An 18,979-nucleotide genomic window follows, 5' to 3' on the forward strand; every position below is an offset into this window, starting at 1 on the left:
TGTCCCGTCCTACGTGCACCACCCAAAAACAATACCTGGACCCTCTACATCTACACCTGAAGACCTCCGTGCTGCTTATTCTGTTGCACATGTTCAAAATTGGTGCACCTGCTTAAAGATCTGCCTCCCGTCCCGCATATGAATGTGTATACTTCAGCAGCTGTGGGCCTTCTCTGACACCTTGTCCTCTCACCTTCAGCCACACCGGTGCTAAGCCTGGAGTGCTCTTATGAAAATCCAGGCATAGAAAGGATGGACTGGATCATCCCAGAGTGACCGGAAAACAGGTGTGACTCCATAAGACGTTGATGTTAATGTCCTTTAGCCTCAACGCTAATGGCTGAGTGTCAACTTCACCTCAAGTTCCTCCAGTGATCCACAAAGTGTCAGCGATATCATGTGACACATTCAAAAAAGAGCATAAAATGTCATATCACCCCATCTACCTATCTCTCTGTTTGTCTTTTTTCTCTGTGTCTTCCTCCTTGTGTGTGTGTATGTGTGCGTAGTTTCTGGGCTATCTTTCTCTCTAGGCCCCTAAGCCTGCTATGTCTCCCATGGTAACTCCCTGACTGACGACCCGGGGCTTAGCCTAAATTCTCTCTCTATTAAAAGCTGTGAAATGCAAATAATGAAACATCTCATTACCACTGTCGGAGAACCCAAAATGAAAGGAGGGGTTGGGAGAGCGGGAGGGAGGCAGGAGCGGAGAGGCGCGGACGAGGAGGACTGTAAGGCAATGGAGCGGCAGGAGAAAGAGGGCTATACAGTAGGGAGGGAGGGACGGAGCCGGAAATAAAGGAGTGGGACGAGAGGAGGAAAGGATGGGAGAAGAAAAGGGAGGATGTGAAAGGGAGAGGAGAGGTGAAGGCACGGGAACAGATAGCCAGACAGTGAGTCTTTTGTTTAACATGTGTTGCTATTAACATAGAGAGAGGCTAGCACTGCCACCTATGCAAACAGCAGTTGAGCGCTGATGAACCGAGCTGTGAGTAAGGAGGTGTCATTCAAATGTCAAACTATCTCCCTCTTATCTATTTCATGGTAAAGTTTATTCAACTTGCTTTGCTTGGGGGCCACTTTTGTAAAATGACAGGGGGTCAGGCGCCAGCCCAATACCTGTTTCTAGGATTTTCAGGACATTTCTAGAACTTTAGAAAGTTTTTAAGATTTTAGAAGATTAGGACATTTCTCAGACTTTAATGAAGGTTATAGGATATTAGGACATTTGTAGGACTTTAGGGCATTAGGAGCTTATATAGGACCTCTGTCAGGGGGTGTGGGGGGTCCTTGCACTTTTTTGGATAAACAAGCTATATTTTAACGCTGTTTTATGCACTCAGGAACCTTACCAAAAGTACAAAAGCAATTTCCAGTGTGATTCACTTTATTTTTATTGTGAATTGGAAAATAGTTTACGGGCCACTCAACACCCTGTCAGGGCCCAGATTTGGCCCCCAGGCTGTAAGGTGAGCATAATTTGTTTTGTGTAAGACCACTGATCAACAGTTGGAGTGCAACAGAAGCAATGTATGTGAAAAAGAATATGTGGTCACTGTACATATGTCTGTATTTTGATTAATAATTTTATTATGCCTGTAGAGGATTATTAGTTCCTGTTTTCATCTTCACAGCTCTATTAACCACCTCAGAACTCCACTGCAATAAATATATATGACTTTACTTTCTATAATTACTTAGCTTTAAGTTTATTTTTAAGACAGGAAATGAAAAAAACATATCTGTGTGGTATAAGGAAGTGAAAACACCTACAGGAAGTGTCTGTATTAGTTGTTTTTTTAAAAAACTTTTATCAGGTGGGAGGAGATTGGTGGTAGGGGCAGTGGTGGATCTCATGTGATAATGACCACATCACCTTGTGTGGTCTCTTGATGCAAAACCCAGTTTCATCACTTGCAGCAGTTTGGAGACTCATCTGCTGACGTACAAACCCCTGATATCATAAGGGAATTCATGGGAGGGGGAGTTTGAAGGTGTGATAATGTCTAATAGTGGGATCAGTTTGTGACTTCTGGGAACTGTTGTGTTGTGTAAGGGGTTTTTTTCTAGTCACAGATGCATCATGGAGTTTTTTCCCTTTTGCTTCCCTAACCAGGAGTTAGTAGAGTAAGAACTAACCAGTCTGTGCAATTTTTTAATGGAAATTCTTTTGTTTTTTCACCTTCAGTTATGAGAAAAACATTTTTCAAGATTTTACTTGATGTAGAATCTTATTATCTTATTATAAACATGACCAGTAGGATGAATACATGGACTGAAAAAGAAACTGAGTTTTACCATATTTCTTCAAAAGGGAGAAATGAACACAAGTGTAAAAGTATTACCTAAATTATGAACATTCAAACCATTTTTAGGCTTCCTCTCTGGTTTGTTTTTGTACTCTACTTACAGAACATACACACGAAAAGCATATGGATGGCCAAACAATACACCCGTTGTAATTGCTGAATATCTCAGCCTTCACTCTAATAGGGATTTTCCCTAAAAAAAATTCAGACCATGGCAGCAGGGATGTGGGCTTGCAGTTGGTGATCCAGTTCATCTTAAAAGTGTTTACTGGGGTTGAGTGTGAAGGCCAGTCAAGTTCTCCCACACCAAACACAAAACCCCCCTTTTTTTGATATGTTGAAACTGGAAAGCGCCATTTCAAAATAGTTGGACGCACAGTATTGCTTAAAATATCAAAGCAGACTGAAGATTTCCCATAACTGGAATGAAGCAACCAAACACTTGTGCATGACAGCCCCACACCTAAGGTACACTAATGCTACGTCTTCCCAGTTGCATATATTTTCCTTTAGTACTGTAGCCTCCATTACAAAAAATTGTACTGTTGCATGGATTATGCCTATAATTGGGACGCACTACTTCATCATAACATTGGGCCTAAAACTTTGACCCTAATGCTCATATATTCATTGCAGTCCGTAGCGTGATCCGTCATCTGTCTGCAGCTTAGTTGTGTGATATATCTTCCACTGCACATAGTACAGTAGGTCAGAATATCCATAAAAGCATGCTGAATTGCATACTGCAAAATGCAACCAGATGTAGTACATCTAGGTATTTTTGACATATTGTATCACATACTGCTTAAGTATTGGGACATACTAAATCTTTTTCTGGCAAACAAAGCATGGTAGTAGGACTGGGCATTATAGAGAAAATCAAATATCACAATATATTTGACCAAATACCTTGATATTGATACTGCAGCAATATTGTAAGGTTGACTATTGTTTCTGTCAAAAATATTTGCACAATGACATTTTGATTAATATTCATCAGTAACATGTATATAATGACGAAGTAGGTAAAGGTGAATAAACAGGGTGGTGAGTTCAGAAAATTGCATCACGCTACTATAATGCTGCCTTAAAAACCTGAGACCCAGTGTCATTAGATGTTGATATGTGGTTGAATCCAGGTTGTGACATCAGAAGACCAAAATTCAGTGTCAGGACAATTCCAATGTCCAATAGGACATAGAATGCTTATGACAGATGGCGTTTTTTTCTGCTGGTTTTAAGTTGTGTTGTTAGCTAACCAAAATGTAATGTCTTTCAAATGTCACATATCAATGCCATCCTGACATAAAATAATGGACTTTAGTTGTAAGATATGGAGTAAAAAACCCAATATCTAAAAAATATCATATCATTATCATAAGCATCCACACAACATGAAATTTTAATGTCGTTGGACGATTGTTGTTTGACAATTTAACGTCTGTCTAACATAAGAGTCAAACTTCTTTATGACGTCATATTGACATCTGGTGCCAGCTAGAAAAAGTCAACTCTTACTATATCACAGTATCTAAAACCTAAGACAATATCTAGTCTCATATCACAATTGTGATATAATATCGATATGTTGCTTGGCCCTATATAGTGGTACTAGAATGCTTCTCTCTACTGTATGGAGACTGTCCACATACTTGTGGCCATATCGTGTAATCAAGTCATTCCCAATATTTCTATGCAATTATGAATTATAACTGACATTTCTGTGAGCTTTGTCCACTTTTACTTTCATCCCCAAACTGTGTGATCATGTGACTTTTCATGTTAATTACTCTGAGCCCCCCCCCCCAAAAAAACCTTGAATTTTCTTTTAATTTTCCCCTTATCCCTCCAGCTCACTTTTACATCCCTTTGCCTTTTCTTCTCCAGATTCATTTCATTTTTGTCATTTGGCGAATCTCAGTTCTGTTTTGAAAAGCACCAAATGGCTTTGTGTCTAAAGTGATGAAGACAATATAAGGCTGCAGAGCTGCTCAAAACTCACATTTAACACCCACCCTGATCTTTCTCTTTGCCAACGAGCCATTCACTGTGTGTGTGTGTGCGCATGTGTGCGCATGTGTGCGTGCGCGCGTGCCGTTGTCCAGACCCTTTCATAGGTCTTAACACAAAACCTGTCACAGCAAAAAAGCAACGTGTCACGACTCAGCTAGACACGACTGTACATGACTGTACTGAGGCAGCCTGTTCCCGAGCTGTTAAAACAGTCACTGCAGCCACCAGCTACAAAGGTCTCAGACTACAACACACAAACACACACACACACACACACACACACACACACACATAGATCAAGTGAACAGTATGGAGGAAATGAAACAAAGGGTTACCATGAGGAAGAACATGTAAAAAGTGAACACATGGTACAACAATGCCTGTCCTAAAGGAATACATGTCTGAAATGTCTGCGGACCAAAAGCTAATTGTTGTTTGTTAAAATGTGTGGTTTTTGAATGTGCAAGTGAATGACTGAACGATGGTGACTCACTGCCGGTGGCCAGTCGCTATCTGGTGCCGAGGCGGGTGTCCAGAGAGTGTGTCTGTGTGTGTAAGGGTAACTTGGTGTGACTGTCGCTCTGTCAGACGGCAAACAGAGGCATCTTTCTCAAATCCACACTGGGCCGCGGCTTACAATGAGCTCATGCAAAGAGGGGAGCAAAAAAGCCGCGGCTTAAGTATGTACTCACAAGGACAACAGGCACACCCTCCATCCCCCCTGAGCAAATATTAAAAGAGACTTCACTCCCAGCTAATCTAATTCACAAACACTCCAGAGCATACACAAACAAGGAAAACACATAATTTAACTATATTAACGTAGCCCTCGACATGCAACGTTCTCTTACTATCGTTCCCGCAGTCTCTCGTACAACAACTGAGCAGCACAGTGATTTACATATAGATAGAGAAGTGTTTATAAAAACACATTTGTATATAATAGCCTGAGGGTGTGTTGTCACTCATCAAGCTGATCAAAAAGCAGCTACTATACAACACTGATGAATCTCAGAGCGCTTTTGCGAATCTGTCCTTCAACAGCAGAAAAAGAAGAGATGAGATAAAGGGAGAGAAATCAAGGGGAGAGGAGAGGAGCATCTAAATATAGAGAGACTCACATTTTGGAGTCAGAAAAGAGACAGTGAAGGGTAAGAAAGAGGGAGGGAGACTGGAGATGCAAGAGGGAAAAAAAGAGGAAAAGTGGAGTGAGATGGGGAACAAATAAAGCAACAGAAAAAAAGTGGTGTTGAAGCAGCACAAGAAGAATAGAAGACAGGCGGAGCGGCGGTGTAGCTTGAGATCGATGTTTGCAGAGCCTCGGTGGGCTTCTCATCTACTGTAACGCTGCTTAGTGGACTACTGGAGAACTGGACATGGACAACACTTAATTTTGTCTACGAGACTTGAGAGCTCAATATACCGCGCAGTGTATCACCACAGACGTTCATCAATACGTAGCGTCGATACTGAGGCTCTGCCTCTTCAGCGATCTTTTCAACAGCTGCAACATGGACTCGCCTTCTGCTGAGTAAATTCTTATAGTGATCAGCAAAGATGCAAAATCGTTTTTGCTCGTTCTGCGTTGTACCGTGATTGGTTGTTCAGGGAGGAATCGCAGTACTAATAAAGAGAAAAACAGATTTAAAGTTTCAAGTAAAGTTTGTTTTGCTTAAGTGTAATTGCTGAAACTTTTTTATGTAGTTTTGAATGACTTGAGGCGACCATGTCCACTGTGACTGACAAAGAGCGACCAGACAAACGCCTCACCTGGATCCTCACTTCCTGTCCTCTCCTCTTCTGTCATCCTTTCCTCCCTCCTCCTTATCTGTCTGTCTTTTCATTCAGAGCATGTTTACTCCAACGCTGTTTGACACCTGACTGTCACCTGTTGACTAACATGAACAGCTGCAATGGCTTCCAGGCTTTTGGGACTATTGCTTCTTCTTCAACCCCGACAGCAACTGCAAATTCATGTACACAAGTGCAATAGCCAGACATAAGAGACACAAAGAAGAGAGAAAGAGACAATAGGTCCACTGTGCAAACTCCCCGTGCTCACCATCGCTGAGGACAACACCCACCTTGGAAACCTAATTTTGAAGAAGTCACACATTCCCACATTGTGAGGCAGTGCCAGTATCAGGTGTCTGTCCAAACCACCAGCCACCACCAATCAACCGCCACGGCGTTCGTGACACACCAGCGCACACACCAAAACAAGGACTGGGGGGAGGTGAGATTGAGACCGGAGGGAGGAGGGGGAGTGGGGGTGAGGAAGAGAGAGTAAAAAGAAGAGGCCAAGAGAAAAAGCCAGCGAGAGACAAAGGCAACAGAGAATGACAATGAGTGAAAAGAAGAAGAGTAGGGGGGAAAAAAAGAAAATAAAGAGGACAAGATGAGGTGAAAAGCGAATTGCCAGCTCAACATGTGCATTCAGAGCAAGGAGAGAACAAAAAGACGGCAACAATGAGATGTATATGAATTGGTTGTGTGTGAATGCAACATTGGAAAGAGCAGCAAGAAGACTGTTTGGCGGGGTGTGTGTGTGTGTGCATGTGTGTGGGGTGGGGGGTGGTGGGGAGGTGTTGTTTGCCCCTCGCCACTGAAAACGAGATGTGAACCTACTCACTTCTGTTCGCATTTGAATCAGCTTCACCTCCCCTGTTCATAAAGGGAACTACACTGACACAGGGGAGCTCATAAAGTGTCCGGCAACAATGACAGAGCTCCACTTTCATCACCGATTTATAAAATTCACATAATTATACACTAAGGATCAGTTTTACAGCACCAAAAAAGCCTTTATAAATCAAAATAACCCCCCTCTGAGATGTCACATTCTAACCTAAAGCAAGAAGTTATTCTAACTTGCATCAGGCCAAAAAAATGTTTGTGTTTTGGCATAAAATTTGACAGCATGTTCATTGTTGAATTAAGGGGATGTATAAATATGAGCAAGGGTCAGGGGGAGGGATAAAAATGAGAAAGAGAACAGGGAGAGGGTAAAAATGAGAAAGGGAGTAGAGGAAGGGTAAAAATGAGAAATGGAGTAGGGGAGGCCACAGGAGGCACCTGGCCCACTTACAGCAGAGGAGGGGGTGGTGGTGGAAGAGGAGGAGGAGAGGTGGAAGATTAAGGAGTGGGAGGGGAAAGGAGAAGGTGGATGAGGAGGAAAAGTAGGAGGAGAAAAAAGCGAGGGAGGTGTGCAGAGCAGAGGGCACGGGGAGGACGGGGGCTAGGGTGAAGTAGAGGAAAAAGGTGAGGAGGAAAAAAAGGATGCGAGATGCAAGAAAAAAAGATGAAATAATGGGAAGGGGGAGGAGGGCAGAGGGGGAGGTGAGAGTAGAAGAGAAAGAGAGAGAAAGAGAGGAGGAGGAGGTGGGGGCTGGAGAAGAAGAAGAGGTGGCCTTGTGAGGCTGAGAATGGAGGTGGTGTATGCGCGCGCGGGCTGAATGTGTGCGTGTCTCTTTGTGTGTGTGTGTGGGTGTCTAAAATTATGACGAAAAACTAACACCTCACCCAAAGTATGAATAACCGACCACAACAGGCCAATGTAGGTTCAATTTCTTCTCCCAGCACATTCGAACAGCCTGCCTATACCACTAATATCCCACTAATACCACCCACAGTCCTCGCTCCACCTCACATCAATGAATATTTCATGTCCTGATGGCACTTTTAAAGCAAAAACTAATTAGCAAATCCAAGTTGATCTGGCATTAGTCATATCAGGCCAATTAAAAGCCCAGTCCTACTGTACATGTTAATGGCAGCGAAGTGGAATAATTGTATGTTGAGCAGGGGAGAGAATGTTAAACAGGCCTTGTTAGCAGCACTTTAGCACTCTAGCCAGAGTCCATGGCTGGATTACAAAACTCTACAAAGCAGGATAATGTTCTTCAGAAACACACACACGCACACAGACACACATGTGAAAGCGCAAAACGAAAACTCTATCCATTAATTAGAGTGTCGCCATCAATTCCACGGGGTCAGGGCTGATACTTATAGCTAAAGAAGAGAAATATTTCCAGGGAAAATGATGGTTTTATGCTTCGGTAATAATATTAAACAGGGATCCAAATATTGGCAAGAGCTCATAGGTCAGATGTTACGCGGTATCGGTGGGAGAAAAACATTTTCTGCTCCACACACTGTTTCTGCGGCCAGTCAGCACAAGGTTGTGGAGAGAGTATTTGTGTGGTATAGAGTACAAAGGTGTTGGTTTGTATTTGAGTCTTTCCAACATTCCCTCTGTTTTTTTTTTTAACGCTGGAGTTTAGATTGAGACAGACAGCACTGACACACACAGACTAAACTGTGCTGCACAAAAAAGCGACAGAATAACAAGGGCTAGAACTCTTTTGGAGTGGATGTCTGTTTCATCACCCTCCCTCCTTCTCCCCATTCTCTCTCCTTCCCTCTTTCCCTTCCTCTCTCTGCCTCCCTTGTCTCCCTCTCTCACCTGAGCTTTGATATGGAAATCTCTCACCAGCCACAGCCTGAGGCTAGTTGACTGTTTCTAAAGATGTATTTGCTCAAAGCCGCTCAATTTCTCATCAAATGCTCACACTGTGTGTATAAAAGACAAACTCTTTCAGTGGGAAAATAACAACTAACAACCGCGTACTTATACAAGGCTTTCAGCATTCTGCAAACCCCACACTTCAACAAAGAGGGTTTTTGTTGAGCCCAAACCTTCAAGTTCTTAATAGCTTATAAAAATTTGTCTAAAAAGATGGTGATCCTTCTGCAAAGTGGAGAGCTGAGATTGCTAACTATCTTGTCAATAGAGATACTTTGAGTGAGTGCATGAGTTTGTGCACAGTTCTTTCCCCACTGTTTAACCACTCCTGCCCTGCTAGGTAATTACACTACATTAAGGATGCACAACCTGCATGACACTGAACCGAATACAGTGATAACTGCAAACCATTCAAGGAGAAATAAAACTATTTGTAAGAGAAAAATGAAACAAGTGAAGAACTTAAGAATAACTCAGAAAGTCTGTTTGGGAAGACAAAATATTTAGTCAGTTTTTGATAAAAGAATGCAAATTGTGCAAACAACAATAATCAGTCCCATGTCAGCTCATTACCAGAGAGGAGCGATATCAGCGATTGATGTTTTAAAACATGCTCCTGTGTGAATCACTGTCACAAAGATCAATGTGATATTTCAAAGATTTTTTTTTTTTTTAACAGGGGGAAAACAAGATTTTTAAGTTTTAAAATAACAATGATTTTTCTCATAATGCCTGCCGAAACACAAAGGTTTATTCAGAATATCCCTAAACCTAAAAGTGGTGTTTAGAGAGTTTAGAGATGGGGAAATGTAAAGCTTGGAATATATAAAGGACATTGCTTACTTTGTTCTATAAAGATAGAGTCTTATGGTTAGGGGGTCAGCATGAGACACACTCAAATCGCAGGTACATTTTTGGCAGAGGCAGGTATGGATGCACAATAATATCAGCACATTATCAGTATCAGCCAATTGGCTTTGAAATTATCAGTGTCAGCTAACATGCTGATTACGTACAATATATGACAAAACCCCTTTTTTATTTATTTATTTTTTATCAATAAAGTGAACATGTACCACACAACATGAAGACAGACAGACAAAACATCAACCCTAAGATGAAGTATTTTTCTTATTTTGCACAGTGAATGAATGTTACATACACTGAGAAGCTTTGTATTTTATGTCTCCATCTGCTGATGGGTCATCACAACAAGAGCTTACATAATATTATGTTAATTCCACTGCAGAAAAGACCTGATGATCACGAAAATGAGGTGGGGAAAATATATCAACATATCGATATATATCCTTTTTTTTTTTTTTATCAGTACTGGTTATCAGCCAAATTAATTATTATTCCATATACCAGCATATTGGATATCGGCAAAAATTCCAATATCATGCATCCATAGTGGCAGTTTAAATCATAAGGTCATCCACACTTTGGCGGACATAAAAAATGCACAAGAGAAAGACATACTTAATAAGGTTACCGTATGACTGGATGCCACAAATTTGAAAGTCCCTCACAACTGCGAAATGGCAGCAGCGCTATTAGCCGGAGAATCTTATAGTTATGACTGACAGATTCACAGAATCCTAATCAATAATATGCTGTTTGCTGATATGTTTTCCTATGAAAAGTAATTGACCAAAATCTGTACATATTGCTTGTAATCATGAGCCAGTAATTTGTGTATAACCCACGTACAAAACACAGGACTTTCCCAGCATTTTCTCCAGGAGGCCGGTGTTCAGGCTGGTGAACTTTGAATGAAAGTTGAGTCATTTAAATGTATGTCATCATGTTTCTTTTGCTAAATCTAACCACAGTAACTTTATTTTAAGTACACAACGTTATTCATGGGGCGCTGATTTGTAGGACATCATAGGAACTGTTGTGGGATTAAAGAAATGTTGCAACAGTGAATATTTTGTGTTTCTCTGATGGCCAAGGCTTAATATTTTCTTTATGGACTGAAATGTATTTATAATACCGTCTATTTTTGTGTGTTGGCATGGCACATTCATTAATGCGCGTGCATTTGTACAAAACATTTTTATCCCCTAAACAGAGCTCTCCTGAAAGCTTTGGTGTAGTTTGAACACTGTAAATGTATAATGTTATTTGTGTGAATATATCAAACATATACATGAAAGTATGCATAAATGATCTAAATGTTATTCTTTCATTTTGTGCATAGATTTAAAAAGTGGCAGATAAAATTTCAGAGTAACAGACAAAAAACACAAAAAATAAATAAATACTTGCCTGTCATAGTGTCAGGAAGTGAAGAAAGTTAATTTCAGACCATGTTTACAGAGAAAAATGAGCATAAATTTGAAAGCCGATGAAATAAGAAAATAGATTTAATTTCTGCCCCTTCCTTTGTTTTTTCATCAAGCTCTAATTGAAATGCATTACCTGATGTGTGAAACAACTGCTGTCATCACTTCACTTGTTGCAATATTTGTTCTGACAGCTTCTGAACAAGTTAAAAAAAAAAACATACAGTAAATAAAACCAACAATTAGGATTGCACAAAAAGAGGAGACACACTGATTAGATTTCAAGGCTGGCCAAACTCTGGACAATGATGCAATTGGTAACTGATGTTAGAGAACATTTTAAATTCCAGAAAATAACTCATGACGCTGATAAGCATTGTGTGATCACAAGGCTCGGGTTGGAAAGAGCCCGATCTGCTCCGCATTCCTAAATAAAAGAAAAACACACCCTGATAAAAGCACACAAACTGAAATCCCTCATCTGTTTCTTCAGGAATGTGTGATCCAAAAAGGTGTTTTGCAATATCAACAAGAGAAAATTTATGACATCTTGCCATTTCCACTGCACAAAAAACCCCTCCTTTGCGTTTATTTTTAGCAACAATCAAATTACAATTTTGCTCCTGGACTTTCGATTCTTGCTCGTAGATTAGAAAAATTAGAGCCAAAGCTGCGGATTACCTTCTAATTTAAAATTCAGGGACAAAAGAACAAAAGAAAAGAACAAGGGAGCTTTTTGCTTTCATTGACATCCTATCTTGCAGGTGCACACACACACTTGCTCAGCTATGAAATATTAACACCTATGTGGAAAGACAAGTGGGGTGGTGGAGAGTATTTCTGTGTGTGTGTGTGTGTGTGTGTGTGTGTGTGTGTGTGTGTGTGTGTGTGTGTGTGTGTGTGTGTGTGGTTTGAGGTGAGTTAAATTCACCTGTCCTCTCTGCTGGGGGGGGGATGAGCATGTCAGATAGGTGGATAGGGAAGGCAGCTGTTACACACAAACACACAAACACACACACACACACACACACACACACACACACACATCCCCCACAGCATCCATGTAACCCCATGGGGATTAGGAACACCTGTATTCAGCACTGCACAATGAGCTATAGAGGCAGTTAAGCTAAAAAGCCCTGGGAGTTATTAGGGGATGTTGGGGGATGGAGCTGGTTTGGATACGAGGGGGGTTAATGTGAGCCAAACTGTCTCAACCACAAAATCAGACGTGAGAATAATAGTCATGACGTGACAAATGGAAGACAAAGTTGTCAGAAAACTCCAGAGAGACGTGGCGTGTCATGTAAGGTGTGTACACGCGAGTGTAAACAGTTCATTTTGCCGTGTGTTACCCAAACAGGTGTTCCCATTAACAAGTGAGCTCCGAGGGGGGATCGGGATGAGAAAACTGGCAAAGAGAGATAGACAGAGAGATGAATGGAGTACAAGGTTGCTAACAGGGAACAAATGAGTCTTTATGGACCATTTGTCCTCTTTTCTACATTTCTAGGGAATGTGCACTAGATGAGGGAAACTCACTGTACGGTTTTATTGTCAGCTTGTTTGAATAAACACACTCTTGTGAGGGGGTAGCACAAGACATCCCGAGGGTTTGCATCGCTGAAGGAGATGATCCTGCTACCACACAGTTCAGCCCACAACCTGCATGGGAGTACTGAGCACCACCTACATACCAACAGGCTTACACACAGCGAAGAAGCACGATCTTCAAACCTGACTCCCGCCCAAACCAAACCCCTATGTCTCATTTTCTCACCCTCTTTTCACACCCTGACACGCCCTCACTGTTTCCCACAAACCTCCAAACTCTGGGTAATATTCAGTGTCACATGCAGCACCGCCTTCAACAAACACCGCACACAACTTTGATACGTGAAGAAGCAAAATGTAAATTTAACTCGCTCATCTTGTTTAATCAAATAAAAAAAAAAAAAAAAAAAGTCCATTCATGAGAGATAACACAAGTGGGAAAGTACTTCAAATCCTCCATTGCAATCCCACAAGCACACGAACAGCTAATATTTTTTCCATCTTTCGGCGGATCTCGCCTACACTCCTCCTCCACTCATCCTTGTAGCTGCTGTCTTGGTCTGTATTATATTTTCCCCCGTGGAACACACAGATGGAGAAGGTGCAGACACACACATTCACACACACAAACACACACACACTGATGTCCACTGCTCTTGTAATGGTAATACTACACAGCGCTACCTCGGGGGAAGCAACCTCGGCGTTGCAGCAGGGGGGCAAAACCCACAGACACAAAGCATTCTGGGAGATAGTCCAGGCTGAGATGCCAAGATACCGCAATGCCATGATAGTTGAGGATTAGTCAACATTAATAGCAAAGATCTTCTGCTCACGAAGGGCAGAATGTGCACAGATGGACACAAACACACAAGCCTACAATATTTGAAGTACTGAATAAAAGACTTTGGAGGTTCTATCGTATCAAGCGTCAACGCCTAAAGGTCCAGTGTGTAAGATTTAGGGGATTTAATGGAATCTATCAGTGAGGACTGCAGATTGCAACTAGCTGAAACTTCTCCCAGTTAGATTTCCTTCACTGCTCATTGTTCAGGAGGTTTTTATTCAGAGCTGAATTAACTGCAGAGGTCTTCCCCACTCCAAAACAAACAACCCAAGTGATCTAAAGTGGCAAAAAAACAGAATAAAGCAGTTTCGTATTATAAATCAGTGCTTCTTAAATGCAGCTTGGCATGTCAGATTGGCTGATAACCCAGCACCGACTCATGTGTGCTCATCTTTTTTTCTCTGGTAACTCAGATCCTGATGTTCCGGAGGTTTCTAGTGTGAGCTAAATTTTTTGTAGAGGTCTCTTACTTTCTAAAATTTACAGACCAGGCGATTTAAACCAGTAAAAACACTCACTGAAGCAGTTTCATTTTATAAATCAGGTTTTTTCCGCATGCTGTTCGGCTCGTAGCACAGGTGCTAACTACGGTGGCCGACACAAAAATGTGAAAATGCAAAAAAAAAAACCCTGCAAAATACCCTCTCCACAGAAAGTGTTTTGTTTGTCAGTCCTGGCCTACTGTAGAAACACGGTCGACTCAGTGGATGAGCACCTGCTCCCTACACAGATGTAAACATCACATTCTAAGGTGACAAAAACACAATAATTCTTATTTTTGGGTGATTATGAACTAAAGAAAACATACATATTATATCATATTCAATTTCTACCAATATATCTCTCTAAATCCTTCACATTGGATCTTTAACTTTGTAGTAGGAAGGGTGAAACAAACTGACAAATCCAGGGCGGCCTGAGACAATTTGGAAGAAAATCACTGGATGGTCTCTTAATCCCAAAGATCCAGTTAGCCTCTGTCAAACAGAGGAAAAGTCTTAGATCTAACTGGCAACCAAACTTTCAACCAATATTAAGTTCGCAGACTAAATACAGAGGCACGATTCTGATGCAGCAGCTCCCAAACTGAGAGGCAGGGGATCTAATTTCATTTGCTTTAAGTTAGCACAAGTGTCTGAGTGTCTTCTCAGCTGATGAGCTTTTGTCACTTTATCAAAAAGTTTGCAAAGATAATCACGTGCTGAGTGACAGGTGAGATCTGTGTCACTTCTACAGATCATTTTCTAAACACTCACCTGGCTGCACGACTACAGGCACACACTGCTGTCTGCACACACACACACACACACACACACACACACACACACAGCCAGGAAGAAGTGGGGTTGCTCCCCTCTTTCACATGGTAAGCATGGTAGAAAATGGAGGAAGACGGAACTGACCGGTTTAAGAGGGCAGACAGCAAACACACACACACACACACACACTCACACACACACTCACACACACACTCACACGCACACAGGCTACACACACAGCACTGGAGACAGACAGGGAAGCAGCGAGGGAGAGAGACGCTTATAGCTTCAGCCGCCAATAAACAGAAAAAAACACTTGACGCCACACTTTTCAACTCTCAGATCAGATGATGATCAGCGGTAACTCAACAATTAGAAAAAAAATTACCCGAGAGCACCAACTGCAAAGAAAATCCCCCCTCCTCCCTGTCTTGTCTGGTACTCTAGGGTTGGGTGTTGACGCAGCAGAAATTTCCAGCTGGAGAAATCCCCCTTTTGGAGGTTAATCGAGGGGAGAAGGAGGAGGAGGAGGGTTTAAGCCCTTGTCTTGCAGCCTCCGAGCGCTTTCATTTTGAATCCCCTCCAGACGGCTGCACGGAGCATCACCCTTTAGATTTTTGCGTGGCACGATATCAGTGCACGACAACCTGCAGCCGATGGTAGACGATGGGTTGTCATGCTGTTGAGAAACTTTGCAAATTTCACCAGGATGCGCTGGTTTCATCAAACTCAATCATGCAACCCAGCTGGGGATGATTTATGCGTCTGCGAGTAATATACCTGAGCATATGTTGAGAGATCTTAAAAGTAAACGTGTGCAGGTGCATGACATTCATTCAACACAATTCATTTTCTACCTGTGCTCACCATTTAAAAGTATGTCCACTGATTATTGCCATTTTAGAGCAGTTTGGATATATTAAAACACATGTCCAGAGACATTACAAAGTAGACGTCAATCGCATTGTAAAAACAACTGTTCGTGTTGCCTAATCGACAACATAATGTGTGAAATGTACAATCCCACTGACAGATTCTCCAAATATCAACAAGCGCAATAGACAGCTGGCTGTCACGTATGGAACAGGTAGGCGTACTTTCAGACTGTCGCCTGCTCACTCGGTCGGGTATTTAGCTGTCAAAATACACTCACGCCGTGGCTAACATGATGCCAACGGAGTGGAATAAAAAATAAAAAAAGCAGGAAGACAGGCCTTCATACAGTAGCTTTTTTTCCTCCAACAGTGCCAAGATTGAGTGTGTCATGTCTCCAACCTGTGCGCCCGACAACTATCAGACGCGATGGCTCCGTGAGGCAGAAAACTAATTGTTGACATGATATAGAAAGGCATGGGGATATCCTGCGATATCCGCCGCCGTCTCAATGAAACCTCAAACCTGTTAGCAGAGGAGCGTGCTGGTAAAGAAAAAAAAAAAAAAGAAAAAACACGGCTACTACTACTAAGACAAGGAAGTCAGACATACCTGTTACCCCATGGGGTCTGGGGTGGACGCGGTGTCGGTCCTTCGGAGTCCAATCTGCTGTGACAGCCAGAGAGAAGAAAGGAAGGGATGTCCAAAGCACTATGCTGTCCTTTCTCTCCACTGTATGCTTTTCTTTAAGTGTTATTCCCCCTGTTTTCTCCCACTCCCCGCTCTTCTTCCTCCACCAGCCCCTTTTCTCTTTCTCTCTTTCCCTCCCCTGCTTTTCCGTGTCTTGGTATCAGGAGCCTCCCCCTCCTCCTCCTTCTCTGTGCATGTCTATGTCTCTCTCTTTTCCTCTCTCTCTCTATCTCACTCTCCCCCTCTCTCTCTCGCTCTCTCTCTCCGTGTCCCCGTATCTCCTCTCTCTCTCTCTTTCTGGGCAGAGTCAGGAAATGAGACAACGTGAACGCACACACCGCGCGTATCCATCTGATCTAAGACACTCTTATCAGAATTCCTCAGACAAATTCTGTCATTTAATAATATAAGACAAATTAATACTAATAATAGTTACTATTAAAATAATACTATTCTGTATTATGATGTAAGCAGGGGGGGTTGTCATGAGTCCTGCGCGGTTCATGGGGCTTCTGGCTCGTGCGTCTGTTGCCATAGGGCTCAGTAAGGACCAGGGGCTTACTGTAACTTACCCCCTCTTGTGGCACAAGCAAGAAAACGCCAGTCAGTCACACTAGAAAAAAAGAAGACTGACATTTACAGTTTGACACTGTTTGGCTGGAAAACACCTCTGAGAGCCATGTGATGTGCAGCATGCAGGCCAGTTTTTTTGGCAAAAAGTCTGGGGTAATTCCACCACAGCCTGACCTCTCCCCATCAAACATGATGGATTTTTCTCATAGGTTGTTTTGAAGTTACAGAGGGGATTATGAGGTGATAACAGAAAGACATGTGGGAAGTGGTTTCCTAAACAGCTAGACATCATTTGTGTATTGCAATATTCTTTCTGGTATTTTATGTACAGGAGTTTACCTGCAGGTGGGGAATCACATTCAACTTAAATTGGCCAAATATGTAGAGGTGGAGAAAGAACTTTGACCTTTCAGATCAGAATCAATTTAAATGGCCAAGAAATGCATACATATTCAGGGAATTTGACTCCAGTTTGTGTTGTACAGTCAAAGATAGACATAAAGTTAAAACAAGGACAGTAAAGCCGAACAGAGGTATAACTATAACTAACTATATCCTCATGTAAAAACAGCAATATATCAAAAAGTACTCTAATATCAGAAAGGGTCCTGCAACCACTATTATGATTATGGAAATGAAAAAAACTGAAATTATTGAATGTAATCTTTAAATAGTCAAAAAAAAAAAAAAAAAAAGGCCCTGGTGACTGTGACGGATATTCTATTATTTATAGCTTTTTCCGACTGTCAATATAGAGATGTGTCTGGTTTTAAAAACATTTTATACAGTTTTATACCATACAACTAATCTGAAACAGCACATATACGTTTGGGTGAAACACAATGCAGAGAAAATTATGTTTCCTATTAACATAATGAGGGAATGTTGTTAATTCACATATCTGGCAAGTTGCAAAAATACTGATACCTGACGAATCAGCAAAACATTCTCTGACAACATATTTCAGTTGCTTTCCTCCAAAATAGACAATCTTGCAATGTACTATCCACTCACATAGACTACAGCATTCATTTTTTATTGCCTTTTGTAATTAAAGGGAAAGATTCCACACATCCAGTGATCTGACAAATCAAGGTGTGTTGGAAAGTTGAACAGTTTAAAAGTTTGAATACTCTTGACAAAGGTCCAGGGAGACCAAAAAGTTTGTATAACTAGTAAATTATGATGTGAGCAAGCACGGTGTGCAGGATCTTCTCTTAATACCCTTTTTATTAAAATTTAACCAAAATCGTGATCTTAACCTTATTTTAGTAAAAGTGCTTTGTTGCCTAAACCTAAGACAGGAGTGTGGACGCAAACCCAAAGTTCTGGTGTCAAGGTCCTGCACTTTGTACGCCCTCCAATGAAAAACATGAAATGTGTTTCATTGTCTGACTAACTAGCTAACTTTAATAAATAATAATAAAACAATAATCATAAAATGTACTATTATTATTAACTAAAATTACCTTTTGAAAATAATTCAGGCATTGATTATGTTGCCATAAGAACTATTAAGAGAGCAGATTAGGAACAGACAAACATAATTTCTGGGAGACTGCAGACTTGTGTGTATGAATAAAATTCTGTACACACACACACACACACACACACACACACACACACACACACACACACACACACATATATATATATATATATATATATATATATATATATATATATATATATATATATATATATATATATATTTATACACACACACACACATATTTTTACCATATATTTGGGGTTTTGGGGTGAGCTGTTCCTTTAAGCAACTAGTTCAAAATTCCCTCAAAATACAGTAATTGAGTAAATGTACTTGGTTGCTTTCCACCACTGCAAGTAATGCGTGTTAACACAGACAATGAATTTGAATGGTTGTCAGTAATTCTGAATATACTGAGCTGAGAACATTTATCTACTTTTATTGAAAATGATGAGGTTCAATTTCGACAGTGCCAAATAACGTTGAGTGTGTCCGTGTGTGTGTCACTGTCAGTTCACATAGTCCACTATTGTGTGTGAACGTCTGCAGT

The 18,979-nt window shown here is 41.2% G+C and overlaps 1 protein-coding gene across 3 annotated transcripts in view; it reads right to left on the minus strand.

Annotated features, from left to right (window-relative positions):
* Nucleotides 1-16,473, minus strand: part of zbtb46 (zinc finger and BTB domain containing 46) — a 73,820-nt gene extending 57,347 nt beyond the window's left edge. The window contains exon 1 of one of the 3 annotated variants that reach the window (XM_042491129.2): nucleotides 16,287-16,448. The gene's annotated coding sequence lies outside the window, so the exon portion shown is untranslated. Of the gene's footprint in view, nucleotides 1-16,286 lie in introns of all 3 variants that reach the window. The other 2 variants (XM_042491128.2, XM_042491127.2) reach the window with 2 other exon arrangements.
* Nucleotides 16,474-18,979: the final 2,506 nt, after the last annotated feature.

The sequence above is a fragment of the Plectropomus leopardus genome, chromosome 9 (assembly GCF_026936395.1).
Source record: "Plectropomus leopardus strain MGB_pleo_1.0 chromosome 9, ASM2693639v1, whole genome shotgun sequence".
Lineage (NCBI taxonomy): Eukaryota > Metazoa > Chordata > Actinopteri > Perciformes > Serranidae > Plectropomus > Plectropomus leopardus.